The sequence below is a fragment of the Xenopus laevis genome, chromosome 6L, assembly GCF_017654675.1.
Source record: "Xenopus laevis strain J_2021 chromosome 6L, Xenopus_laevis_v10.1, whole genome shotgun sequence".
Classification (NCBI taxonomy): domain Eukaryota; kingdom Metazoa; phylum Chordata; class Amphibia; order Anura; family Pipidae; genus Xenopus; species Xenopus laevis.
This window is the reverse complement of record NC_054381.1, coordinates 81090275-81105349: the sequence shown is the minus strand read 5'-3', so window position 1 is coordinate 81105349 and position 15075 is coordinate 81090275.

Below are 15075 nucleotides of genomic sequence, written 5' to 3'. Positions count from 1 at the left end.
ACTCATTTTTTTTTATAAAAGAAAATAAATTCCTATTGGTTCCATTAATTCCTGTCATGAGATCAGTGAGCAAACAGAGCATCACAAAATGGTGGTACTCATATGTATTAACCACATTTGATAAGATTCTTTAGTAAGTATTATATTAGGATATACATTTCCTGTTGCAGGATGTTAATGATGTGAATGAAATGTTTCTCTATAAGACAAGCAAAAATATATAAATAACAGAAAAAAACAAATAAATAGCTCTTTGGATATCTTTTATCCACTTTCACATTGCCCAAAGTAGTACATTGTCATTTTACACAGCAAGAAGCTACAAAGCCATTTGTGTGATTGTATGCTGTTTTTAAATATACATGCTTACATTATGCTTAGGTAGTAGTTAGTTACATGATGATCCCTTCCCCACAGTAAACTGTTGCACTGCAAGAAATATATATATCTTCTGTGAGCAAGCTTAGCTTCTATTCTCTGATCAAGAGCAACGGTGAGCATTGAGGCTAGTGTGATTGGAATAATGATTTTTAGTTGCTATGGAAACTAGTGATTTCAGGAGAAAATGTAAAGGGAGGGGGCTCTCAAGACGTGTCTTCAGAGAGCAGGCTGCATATTCCTGATTTCTCAAAGTCAACAAATCTTATGGAGGGTGAACAAGTTAGGTAGGCTATGAATATAACAAAATCTAACTGTCATTATCATGCTTTGATAATAAGAAGCTATATATTAATTTGATTTGACTACATAATGCACTATGGCTTTATTGCAGAGATCCTTCACTACCATAGCAATTGTGCCTGAGCATTGTACTTGTGTATCAACTAGATGCACAGAAAATTCCAGTCTGACCATTAGAAACGTCTTCATTTTAACTAGAATGGTTTCAAAAGACCATTAAAAAAACAACTAATGCAGCAAAATGTTATAAAAAAGGGAAGTTAACAAAAGGGAAGGCATAATCAAAAATACCAGAAAGAAGAAATAATATTCAAAAGCAGAATCAATCTATTTTTATCTTTGCAAAGTATTCATTTTATGTTTTACAGTGTTGGTGGAAAGAGATTATTTTATAGTTTATTATGTATGTTTTTAACCTCAGCAGAATCAGTTGTCTCTTATACACATTTCAGTTAGGTCAGACATTTTGAGTGTTCTTAAACAGTTTACAGTATTTAAGTACATCAATAATTAAGTACATTAATAAATTATGTTAATACTGTATTAGATTCACCATACCATCCTAAGAAGAAATTTTTTTTATCGCTGGCCCAAATTGTCTAAATTTCTATACCACACTATATAAACCAGAGAGTTACTATAAGGCCACATTAACTTTACACACTACCATCATGCACATTCTGTGCCAAATTGCCCTGAGATAGGCAGCAATAACTTGCTCCCCTCTACAAAAAATGACATTGCTTCCTGTGAAAAAGAATAAACTGAATAGTGTACCCATGGCAGTCCCCCTTGTTATGTGACTTTTACATGTTCCTTCCGTCTGTTGAAATTATGGAAGCAAAAGAGCTTTTTTGTAGTTATTATGGTGATTTGCCACAAAGTGTAAATTAAAGCTCAGTGCCACCATTTAATAAATAACCTTACTGTATTTGTTCTCTCATGAGGGGGTTGTATCACACAGCCTGTGATCTATTTCTGTTCTCTGAAAACTTTGATCCCAGGGCACAGTATTATGTGGCTGTCAGGCCTTACTATTAGGCTGCAAGGGTAGACCGAAGGCTCCTAAATGTGTTGCACTGAAGCGTTTCCACATGGACAAATGTCCTGGGTCTTCATTATTACTCTCAGTTGCAATGCAGCAGGTATGGTTCATTGCCTGATATCTCTCAATACCTCCAGTTATGTACCCCTCACTCATCTGTGTGTAGGCCTTTTTCTGTGATTTTCTGGGCATGCTCTTTGGGTCTTGCATCTTGATTATTTTCTTGCACTGTCTCTGCTCTTTGTCAGAGCTTTGAAGAAGGAACTGCAATGTTCTGAAAGCTTGCTGTGATAATCATCTTAGTTAGCCAATAAAGGTATCACCTTTACACCACTTTTGTTATGCTTCATATCAAAAGTTCTTCCCTATAACTTGCTCTTTGTCATGATTCCTTTAGTCCTGTTTCCTGATCCTTGCCCTGGCTCTTGGTCAATACATGTTTCTTTTTTCTGTCTCTACTTTCCCTATTGGACTGTTTGCCTTGCAATTTGGCTTTTATTTTTTGACCCTAGAAAGGGCATGGAGTAGGCAGCCCTTTCCTTTCCTGACCTCTATCTGTTTTATGACTACACTCTTGACTAACCTTCTCCTCTACTGTGGATCTCTGTCTGTAAAAATGCCAGCCTATAAGTTCTAACACATCTGGAACCCTTGTTTGTCCTTGTGGGCCAATGTAAACAGCAGATGAGCAGAGAGGATCAGACTAAAGTTTATAGGCCAAAGACTGTGCTAATGTAGGTTCTTATATAACATAGTTATATATGTACAGTATATATATATTATAGAATATATTGGACCTGTTGTATTCCAGATAAAGGAATTTTCCGTAGTTTGGATGACCAAATCTTAAAGGATATGGAAAGGTTAAAATTAAGTCTGTTTTATTTTAACATGATTTTCAATTGGTGTTCTAAGCACTCACTTTTTCCCCTTACTTTGCTTCCTTTCTCTCTGCACGCTCCAGTCTTCCAAAGCTCTCCGTAGAAGTACAGTAATGTCACTGCATTGCCAGCATTCCACACCCCCACTGCCACGGGCAGTATCCCCGTTGTCTCTCATTATGGCGCATGTTCCTTCTGTAGAAGGGGCTTTAGCACATGTGCAAAAGGGTCTGCAGTTTGGAAAGCTAGAGTCATGATTTATGGGTAGCTGAATGCCTTTACAGCAATAAAAACCTAGCGATTCAGGACACTATCAGGAGGTCTTACATTCCAACAAACTATGTCGGGTAAGCTTTCATTCTCCTTTAAGTCAACCCACCAACATGGATTCATGCAGGTTAATTACCATCAGGTACAAGGTACTGTTTTTATGCAGCTTAGCTGCCATAAAGTACAAATATTGTTTTATTATTACAGAGCAATAGGAAATAATTGTATTTTTTATACAGTTATTTCACTACTGCAATTGCCAAAAGCAACCAATTAGCAAATAGTTTTAGTCAGTCAACAGTCTATTACATGATAAAAATGTAATCAAACATTTGGTTGATTGTATAAAATAGCAACATGCATGTATAGATACATATACATACAGTATATACACACCATAAAATAATCAATTGCCTGGCGCTAATAAAAATACCTTAAAAGTACTACACTCAATCTGTGATCACCTGTGACCTTTTAACGGAACCAAACACAAATATATACAGTATATGGCCTACAATGATGATAAAAAGACAGCATACTATAACTTATACTGTAGCTTATGCGTACAAATCTAAGACTTGTTCTACTTCCTTGGACAGTGACATAACTTGTGAGGAAGTAGACACCACATATGTAATACAGACAATTGGTGGTAACAGTGCCACTATATGCTGTTGTTGTTGTAAGTGCTCCACACGGATTCAGTTCACTGCTGGAGCTACATGGTAGAAGACAATTACATGTGCAGAACCTGTGCAAAGAAACCTGTCACCGGAGAGCCTCACTACAGCCATACTTTACAGTGAGCTGTTAAACTAACAGGTAGTGGACAGTCTTTGGTAGACAAGGTCTTTATCAAGCAGACTCAAATACTGATTTTTGTAGAGATAAATTAAATTCAGAATTTTTTGCAATGATGGTGTCCACATTTTGTCATGTCATTGGCAATGTATCCAATATGTTATAAACTTAAGGGTCACATTATATCAAAATAATGTCATAAAGACATAAAAAAAGTTATAAAATTAAGTTGTACCTGATGAAGGGAGGTTAAAATATTAGTCAATATCCATTTCTACCGCTTACCGAGGGAAATTGTTTTAATTTTTTCTGTGCACTGATGGGAGTATGTAATTGGGTGCAGCTTAGTCTGAGACCCAAATAATCCATCACTGCTGTTCAGTTTAGGTATATGGTTTAAGGCATTACTATAACGATCTGTTTACCTCGGATCCCGGAGGAAGGTAGCTGATCCAGGAGAACTGATGGTAACAGGAACCTCTCTACGGCTCCGGTATTCACCGACGCCCTTTTGGGGCCCCGGGCTTTCTGCTGCGGAGGTGGTAGAGAAACCAGGCAAGTTACCAGGAGCGAAGTAACAAGGGATCAGGCAAGGCGTAGTCAAGTGCAGGCAAAGGTCGTTTCCAGAAGACGGGTTTCAAAGAAGCGAAGTACCAAGGGGTCAGGCTAAGGCGTAGTTAAATGCAGGCAGAGGTCGGATTCAGGCAGCGAAGGTTCGGTCAGGAAAACAGGCAGAGGGTCAAAACCAGGAAACTCGAACAACCAGGGCTTTAGCAGGAACAGTAGGAACTGAAGCCAGCTTGGGCAATGTGAGGAGGAAGAGGAAAGTATTTAAGGGAACAGGAACCAATCAGGAGCAGGCTGAGGAAGACAGACACATCAGGGACCAATAGGAAGCCAGGCGCCCAAATTAGAGGTCATTGCTCCTAAGTATGCGAGCGTCCATTCCTGCGCAGGCGTCCGATTTGACATGCGCGGACGCCTCGACGCCACTGCCCAAGTTGACGCGTGCCTGCGCTTATGCGCCAGCGCTCAAAACCAGTGGCGGGTGTTACAGTACCCCCCCTTTCACAAGACCCCTCCGGGGGCTCCCAGAGTTTGTCGGGAAACTTCCTGTGGAAGGACCTCAATAATCGGGGGGCATGTGTATCAGCAGCATTTATTGTGTATATTGGACACCGCTGGACTGTTGTTAAGGTTGCACGAATATGTCTGAGGATTCTATCCCTTCTACGGCAACAACGTTTGCTTACGATGAGGAGGATGTTGGAAGGATTTTGAGTAAAATTGAAGCAGTAAACCTGCTTTCCACACAAGAAACAACTGCTATCAGCACAGAGAAGGAACTATTCAACTTACGACGTAAAGAGATACATACCAGCTTACACGTGAGTTCTTTGGCTGAGCATTTAAAAGTGAAAAGAATACCAAGAGGTCTGAGACTCGACATCAAACCAAACTTATGTGCAGAAAACACCTTGCTGCAACAACATTGGTATGAAATATGTAATAAATGCAGCCAAGACTTAATGCTGCTCACTGTTAAGTTAGAAGACATCCACACTGCTGTACTTAAAACCCAGGAGAAGCTGGAAAGGGAGAAGGGCAAAGAACAAGCGGATACGGCCCTGCCGTATCCTCGTATGATTTGACTAAGTTTGAATTACAGGTACTGAACAAGGGGCTAGGGTTTGTACCGACCCATAATATTAACTATGCTACATGGGACATTGACTTTCAAAAATTTTTGAGGAACATTAAACTTAAACTGCATTTTGGACCATGTGTATCGAATGAAGGCATTAGTGAGAATGAGGCTGCGGATAAATTTAAAGGTTTCAAAAAAGCTAGTTCTTTTATACCAGATGTTAATAACGAATTTTTATCTGCCTTTGAAAAAATTGTCACGTATGAAGTAAAAAAGACCTGGGATAAAAATATATCTGTAAAGAATAATCTAACCTTTAAAGAGAGGTCAGCTCTGCAAAGTCTAAAAACAAATGACCTAATAATAATACGGAAAGCTGACAAAGGAGGGGCTATCGTGGTTATGGATAAGGACGCACACTTGGTAGAGGCCATTAGACAATTAAATACACCAGGCCACTATGAAAAAATTGCAAATGACCCCACCAACTTAATTAAAAAAGAAATTGAATTATTTGTGTCCCAAGCAGCAGACAATGGTATCATTCCTAATAATGTAAAAGATTTTTTATGCAAAGAACACCCACGAATACCAGTACTCTACCTTTTGCCTAAAATACACAAATCCCTGGAAACCCCTCCAGGTAGGCCAATAGTGTCGGGGATAGATTCTGTATTAGAACCACTCTCTAGATTTGTTGACAGCTTCTTAAAGCATGTGGTTAATAACATCCCCACCTGTTTAATAGACACTACAGATTTGCTGTGTAAATTGAGGGACCTGGGAAAAGTAAAGGACAATGTTAAAATGTATAGCATAGACATACAGAGCCTCTACACTTCCATCCCACAAGACGAAGGCATTCGTTACGTGGAAGAGGCTTTGTTGGAAACAAACATCTCCCATCACCTGCTGTTCTTTTTACTGGATTGTATTTCACTTGTCCTAAAGAGAAATTACTTCAGGTTCTCTGGAGAATTTTACTGGCAAAAACAAGGGACGTCGATGGGAGCGGCGGTAGCCCCATCGTTTGCCAATATTTTTGTCCACAAAATAGAAAAACAGCTGTTTTTGATTGAACCCTATTTACAATACATCATTTGGGTATTACAGGTTTGTGGACGATATTCTAGTCCTGTGGGAAGGTCCTGATCTGGCTTTTGATGAAATGGTAAACAATGCTAATAAAGCACACCCTACTATTAAGTTTACTAGTGAAACAGGTGGACAGACGATAAATTTTTTTGACGTCACACTGACTATTGTGAATGGCAATATCAGCACTACTTTATATCGTAAAAATACTGAAAAAAACGATGTGTTATTATTAGGTAACTATTCCTCAGCAGTTGAAACTCTAAAACAAAGATTTGTAAAAAGAGGCTATAAGACTAAAGATATAGATAAGTGTGCTATGGAAGTGGGTAAACTGCCTAGAAAAGAGCTGTTAACTTATAAACCAAAATGCAGCAAAAAAGTTTTCCCATTTGTAAGCCAATATAATACCCACAGCAAAGAAATAGAGCATATCATTCACAAATATTGGGCAATACTGCTACAGGATAAAACACTGAAGAGTGTTTTCGTAAATCCACCTGTCTTCAGTTATAAAAAAGGTTCATCTCTCCGAGATTTACTATGCCCCTCAGAGGTTGACCCCCCTCAGAAAAAGGGAACTCAAAGGTTTCTAGGGAAACCAAAAGTTGGCACATATGCATGTCTAAGTTGTAATTGCTGTTCTTCCATCATTAAAGGAGAAGTGATGCGACATCCTACACAGGGTACTCCGGTCAATTTGAAACACTATGCCACATGTGACACAAGTTACGTTATTTATTTGCTCAAATGTCCCTGTGGTCTAGTTTATATTGGTCAAACTAAAAGACCGGTAAAAACTCGCATCAAGGAACACAAGGGAAGTATACGTAACTTTAAAAAAGGAACAGCCACAGACACTACAGTGTCGAGACACTTTAATTCTGCTAGTCACAACCAATCCCAGTTAAGGTGGGCAGTCGTGGAAGTAGTCAACCCCCCTCAGAGAGGTGGGAATATTATTAAGAAGTTACTACAAAGGGAAGCTTACTGGATAAAGAGACTTGATACATTACAGCCAAAAGGCATGAATGACAGCTGGAGTGTAAAATGTTTTCTTTAATGCTGCTACAATGTTGCCTATGTTTGAAACTGACTCTATATTTGTTTCCTTTTTTCAGATAAATATCTCCTTGCCCAAGATAGATACAATATACTAGTTTGTACGGCTTCCTACTTAACTACACAGGATTATCAAGTTTTTTTAATAGGCCCTAACAATGGGCAGTACTACATGTGAACTTTGGACTCTTTATACAATTATGTTGTTTTTTCTATTGAATAATTTATTTCTTTGCACTTGTTACACGTCTAGATACTATGGCAATCCCTCCATTTTTTCATATGTAATATGGCTACATGGTTAATGACCTGAACCTAATTAAGGTAACCCACACCCACCCTGTGTGACCTCACTTCCTGTCTGTACCCTTAAAAGTATGTGATTAATCTGTCTGTTTTACACTTGATAAAGGGCGAGTAGCCCGAAACATGTTGTCTGAACAATAAACCACTTAGCAGTAAATCTGCTTGGCGTGCTTTCTCTCAGTTAATTTGAATCATTGGAGTACCTTGTCACACCTGGAGCGGGGATGTTTTTTCTGAGATAGAGAGCTTGAAATTAACCCCAGTACACAGTCATCCCTATGTTGTGTATATCAGCAGCATTCACCCAAGATCTCTCCTCAGGACCAAAGCCTCTCCAGTGGACCAGGTACTGGACTCCCCTTCTAGACTTACGGGAATCGATGATGTCTTGCACCTCAAATTCTTGATGACCATTCAAGAGAACAGGAGGAGGAGGTGCTTCCATAGACGAAAATGCGTTCTGGACGAAAGGCTTGAGCAAAGAAACATGGAACGAGCTTGAAATGTTCATGCTGGGAGGAAGGTCCAACCTCACTGACACTGGGTTAGTGATTTCCTTAACCTTGAAAGGACTGAGGAAACGGGGACCCAGCTTAGGGCAGGACTGCCTGATCTTGATATTTCTGGAAGAGAGCCAGACAGAGTCCCCTACCTTGAACCTGGGAGCAGGGCGATGATGCTTATCGGCAGCCACCTTCTGGCGCGAAGAAGCCTTAGTAAGGGCAGAACGAGCATCTGTCCAGATCTTCTGAAAGTCCCGAAACAGCCAGTCATCCACCTTATCAGCAGTTGGAGGAAGAGCTGAAGGAGAGAGAGACCATAGACACAGAAAAAGGGAGAGCAGTTTAAGGAGCAATGCTTAAGGTTATTATGTGCAAACTCAGCCCAAGTAGATCCGACCAATTGTCCTGATTTTGCGAGATGAAACATCGGAGAAACTGCTCCAAAGACTGATTCATCCTCTCAGTCTGGCCATTACTCTGAGGATGGTAAGCCGTGGAAAAGTTTAAGTGAATGTCCAAAAGTTTACAAAAAACCCTCCAGAATTTTGAAACAAACTGAACGCCATGATCAGAGACAATGGAGGAAGGAATGCCATGCAGACGAAAGATCTCCTTGACAAAAAGTTGAGCAAGTCATCTTCGAGAACCTATCCACGACAACCCAGATGGTAGTTATCCCCGAAGACTTGGGTAGGTCCATCACAAAGTCCATAGCAATGTCAACCCAGGGTCGGGAGGGAGTATGTAGAGGTTGAAGAAGGCCACAAGGAAGAGATCTTGGAATCTTCTGTTGGGCACAGATAACACAGGAAGATACAAACAAAGAGACATCTTGTTTCAAGGAGGGCTTCCAAAAATATCTGGACATCAGGTCAAAGGTCTTACCGACGCCAGGATGCCCTGCCAACTTTGAAGAATGAGCCCAGCCCAGGACTTGAGGAACAGAGGAAGCAGGCACAAAGGTTTTCCCAGGAGGACACTCAGGAGGAATAACGGATACAGGAGCAACGATGCATTCAGGAGGGATATTGGGAATGGGAGGAAGAACCGAAACTTCATCAGTAGAAAATGATCTGGACAAAGTATCAGCCTTGGAGTTCTTTGAACCAGGACGATAGGAGATAATGAAGTTAAACCTGGAAAAGAAGAGGGCCCAACGTGCTTGACGAGGATTCAGTCTCTTGGCGGCAGAGATGTATTCCAGGTTCTTATGGTCCGTAAGAATGGTAATGGGTTCAACCGAACCTTCCAAAAGATGACGCCATTCCTCCATAGCCAGGTTAACCGCCAAAAGTTCCCTGTTGCCAACGTCTTAATTCCTCTCGGCAGAAGAAAATTTCCGGGAAAAAAAGGCACAAGGGTGTAGGGGACCCTGGAAATCAGGCCGCTGTGAGAGAATGGCTCCAACACCGGTCTCTGAAGCATCCACCTCCAAAACAAAAGGTCGAGAGACATTTGGATGAACTAAGACGGGAGCAGAACAAAAGGCTTGCTTCAGATTGTCGAACGCTCTCTGAGCCACAGGAGACCAGACAAATCGTGTTCCCTTCTGGGTAAGAGCAGTAAGGGGGAGGACAATGCCGGAAAAATTATTGATGAATTTCCTGTAAAAATTGGCAAACCCCAAGAATCGTTGGACTGCTTTCATATTAGAGGGAGGAACCCAATTCAGGACTGCCGAAACCTTGGCCGGATCCATTTCAAAGCCGGAGGGAGAGATGACATAACCAAGGAAAGAAATTTTCGACTAATGGAACTCGCACTTGTTGATCTTGGCGAACAAATGATTCTCTCTGAGACATTGAAGAACTTGCCTCACATGAGAAGCATGGAGAGACTCACAAGAAGAAAAAATCAAAATGTCATCCAGATAGACAACAACAGAAGAATAGAGGAGATTTCGAAAAATATCGTTCATAAAGTCCTGGAAGACATCGGGCGTGTTGCAGAGGAGAGATGGCATAACTAGATATTCATAATGGCCATCACGTGTGTTAAACGCTGTCTTCCATGCATCCCCTTGACAAACCCAAATCAGATCATAGGCTCCCCTCAGGTCCAGCTTCGAAAAAATGTTGGCGTCCTTGAGTTTATCGAACAGCTCAGGGATAAGGGAAGAGGATACCTGTTTTTAACGGTAATCTTGTTTAGACCCCGGTAATCGATGCATGGCCGAAGACCCCCATCCTTCTTCTGGATGAAGAAAAATCCAGCACCAGCAGGCGAGTTGGACTTCCGAATAAACCCCCTAGCCAAATTTTTCTGGATGTACTTCATGGCTTGGGTTTCAGGCACAGACAGAGGGTAGGTTCTTCCCTTAGGAGGGACAGTTCCAGGGGTCAGGTCAATAGGACAGTCATAGGGCCGTGGGGGGGGGAAGAACCTCGGCACTCTTCTTCTCGAAGACGTCAGAAAAGTCTCTATAACAGGAAGGAAGAGACTCAAACGTGGAGACGGAGCAAATAGAGACTGGAGATGAGGATGAGGAGGATAAACAATTAGAGGAACAGCAGGAACTCCAGGAGAACAGCTTTCCAGAAGACCAATCAATCATAGGGTTATGTAACTGGAGCCAGGGTAACCCTAAAATGATAGGGGTCGAAGGACAGGAGATGGCCAGAAATGAGATCTCTTCTTTATGGAGGTCACCAACTTGCAAATACAGAGGAGAAGTGGAGTGGGTGATAAGACCAGGAGAGACGGGATGTCCATCAATCGCATGAGCTGCCAGAGGCACTTGAAGAGGGACAAGAGGCAGGGAAGAAGCTTGGGCAAAAGAGAGATCAATGAAGTTCCCAGCAGCACCTGAGTCAATAAAGGCTTGACAAGGGATGGTCCTGGAGAGACGTTTAATACAGCAGGGAACCAACAGATGAGAGAAATTTCTTGATGGAGAAGAAGTGGCAGTGCCCAGGACGGTCTCCACCCACCTACCTAGGCTTTGGAGTTTCCCTGCAGCCGAGTTTGAGGCTTATTAGGACAGGTCTTAACAAAGTGACCCTTCAGGCCACAATAAAGACACAGACCTGCTGTAAGGCGACGAGACCTTTCCTCAGGAGTAAGTCTGGTAGCCCCCAGCTGCATGGGTTCTTTCGGCACAGGAAGAGAATTAGCCGGAGCAGCTGGGATGTTGGAGTCGAGGAGCAATCTATGGGCTTGTGACTTGGCCGAAAGCCTCTCCTTCAGGCGAACATCAATGCGGATCACCAGAGAGACCAGGTCTTCAAACAGCGGAGGAAGATCTCGAGCAGACTCATTGAGACCGTTCCAGAAGGCAGCTACAAGGGCCTCGTATGTTCCAGGATACCTCCACGGCAATGGTACGGAAATCTATGGTGTACTCAGCTGCGGAGAGTGCCCCTTGGGAAATTTTCAGGAGGGAGTAGAGGCATTTTCCTTCCTGTCGGGGGCATCAAAAATCTCACGAAAAGTGGAAATAAATGCCGTGGAGTTGTGAACCAACAGATCATCCCGTTCCCAAAGAGGAGAAGCCCAGGCCATGGCTTTCCCATGAAGCAAGGTCATGACGTAGGCCACTTTGGACTTCTCATTCGGGAAGTGTGAGAGTTCAAAATGAATCTTGCATTGATTCAAAAAACCCCGACAGGTCTCTGGATCACCAGAATATCGAAAAGGAGCGGAGATCTTGGGTCTCCAGGAAAAACTCTCCCCGCTGGTCAATGGAGCGGGAACCAAAACTGGGGTTGGTGGTGCAACAGAGACAGGAGGTAGCGGAGTCTGGGAAGCCTGCAAGGCATCAAGGCGATTTCAGAGGTGCTGCAAGCTTCCACAAATACCCTGGAAGGAGTGATTGCTATGGAAACTGCAGAGAATATAAGAACCAAATCTTACACTGGAAAAAAACATAGACCTGGCATGCCATGTCAGCAACCATACTTATGGTAGAAAATAACCACTAATTTTCAGACATCAGTGTGGGATATCCTCTAGTGGCCTGGGGTGTATAAATGTCAAGTGTAGTTTGAAAAGTGAAATATTGGGCACATTCAACATGTTTTTAACAGACAATGCAAAGTTTCCCACCACAATTTCAGTGTAATTGCAGCCACAAGGAAGCTTTGTGTCTGACACAAATTTGCTGAAAATCTTTGATGTTCAGACACACTCATTTCCAGTGTTTGCATTGAAATGATGCCTGTGTCCAATTCGATTGGTGCATGTTGATGATGATCTATTGTCCATAATGTTTTGGGGTTTTTTCTTAAATAATATACTCTCTTGACTTTGGACCACCATACTTTAAGACTGCAAATAAAATTTAAACATTAAAGAAAGTTAATATGATTCTTTTGTTAAAAGAGAAAAGGGAAATTACTTTCACTGATATCTGGATAACAGGTTTCCAGATAAGGGATCCCATACCAGCACAGTTATAAACATACACTGTTTAATATGCCAAATCATTCTTTAAAACCTAGAATTTTCTAGTAAAGTCAAAAGTTTTTGTTTAGTTCACTGCAAATTCCAAGATGCTTTTTTGCCAGTGAGGTAATACTTTCTTGGTATTTCTCTAAATGTAATTTTGTAGCTGTAGTTGTTAGAATTAAATGTAATCTCTCTAGAACCATTCAGAGAAAACCTGTGGATTTTGTATTACATTTTATCCAGGTGACTTAATTTAGTCAAACTGGTTTGTTTACTAAATTCCAAGGTGTTTTTTGCAACTGAGGTAATACCACCTGTATCAGTAAATAGCCAATTCCTTGTCCTTCATTTATTTTTAATGCTTTCATTTGTTTCATTTGCTTCTTTGAAAGACATGTAGCTGCTTCTGGGCATTTATAAAGATGAAGCAACTTAAAGTCAGAAGCATTAATATATTACATTAATTTAGTTTACGTACTCATTAGTAGGTACCACCAAACCATTCATTCTCCTATTGTTTCAGTTAGGAAATATATATGGTTTTTGATGTTTTTTCCACTAAATGTGTATAAATTTGAAACTGAAGTTAAGTCGTGTTTTAAACTTTATACTTGTAAACTTAAAGAGGGGGTTGTTTACACAGAGGTTTCTCTCTGGGCTGCTGATTTGTTTTAATTGTACTCATACCAAAAAAATCTTTAAATTCAGTTTCAGGTTTTGCCCTGCTTAGTGCAATAAATATCAAATACCATACATACTTCAGACAGTGGGCAAAAATATGCTAAGGACAAATCCAATTCATTGAACTACTGATGGAAAATGTAGTTGCTTTCTCTCCAAAGAAAAGGGTGTCAGCTAAGAGTTCTGAACAGTTCATTTTAATTAACATGTATAAGACAGACTTCAACAGAACATTTTTCAAGCCTAATTTAATGAGTAATGTAATAGGTAGAACTAACCAATGGCTGATCAGGAGAGAAAAGCTGAGGACATTAAAAATTTGAAAATGTGGACCAAAAAAAAGTAGAATAAAGGGGGCATCAAAGAAAATGTAAGAGGGAAAGGATATAATAGAGGGGGCAGAGGAAATCATTAGAATTGGTAGAGAAAATCAGAGGAAAAAATAAAAGGCATGAACGCACACAAAAGAGAAAAATACTAATGAGAGAACTGAGTGGGAAAGGGGAGATAGTGGAAGAGATTATGAGGAGAAGAGAAATGGAAAAGAGTGTAGAAATCTAAAAATAGAAGAGGAAGGAGTAGGGCTGATAGAAATGTAAGGAGGTTAACAAACTCTCCTAAGACGTGGGAGTTTGCTGCTATCTTTCCATTATGTAATTTTTGATTGTGTGGTTTGCACTGTTTAGAATTGTATTTGCAGTATGTTGTGTATAAAGGTCTGCATATTAAAAAGTAAGGAAGACTGAGTAAATGCAGTGGCAGTGAGTAAATGCAGTGACAGAATGACTCTGAAAGTGATAGCTTCACATATAGAACATATTTATCTCAGAGTGTTCCCACAAGTAAAATAGCAGAAATGTTGAATCATTGCCTGACATTTATCACTAAAATGGTTAAACAAAGGCATAGTTAACTATGGTAAATTCATACTGGGAACCTTGTGCTTTCTCGCATAGGAATGGCATGCACTTATACAGTATATCATGCAAAGACTTTATGTTCGATGACTGAAAATATGTTTCCAAAGTTAGCAAGAAGGACATTGTTTAAATGGTGGCTGTTTAAGAGGGGTTAATTGCATATTATATTTTAAAGTTAAAGGGTTTATTGTAATTACCACATTTGGTCACTAGATGTCAGTGTTGGACACAGAATAAGTTTAATATGGAAGGTTCTACTAGAACAGTGATCCCCAACCAGTAGCTCACGAGTAGTGATGGGCGAATTTATTCGCCAGGCGCGAATTCGCGGCGAATTTGCGCGATTCGCGCCGAGCGAATAAATTCGCGAAACGCCCGCGAAAATTCGCGGTAAAAATTCGCCGGCGTCAAAAAAAAATTTTTCCGAAAAAAGTCGCCGGCGCCAAAAACGGGCGCCGGCGTCGGAAAAACGGGCGCCGGCGTCAAAAACGGGCGCCGGCGTCAAAAACGAGACGCCGGCGCCGTTTCGCGAATTTTTCGCCGTTTCGCGAATTTCGCGCGAAATTCGCGAATTTTTCGGCGAAGCGAAACGGCACAAATTTGCCCATCACTACTCACGAGCAACATGTTGCTCTCCAACCCCTTGGATGTTGCTCCCAGTGGCCTCAAAGCAGGAGCTTATTTTTGAATTCCTGGCTTGGAGGCAAGTTTTAGTTGCATAAAAACCAGGTGTGCTGCCAAACAGAGCCTTAATGTTGGTTGAAAATACACAAAGGGGCTACTAAATGGTCAATCA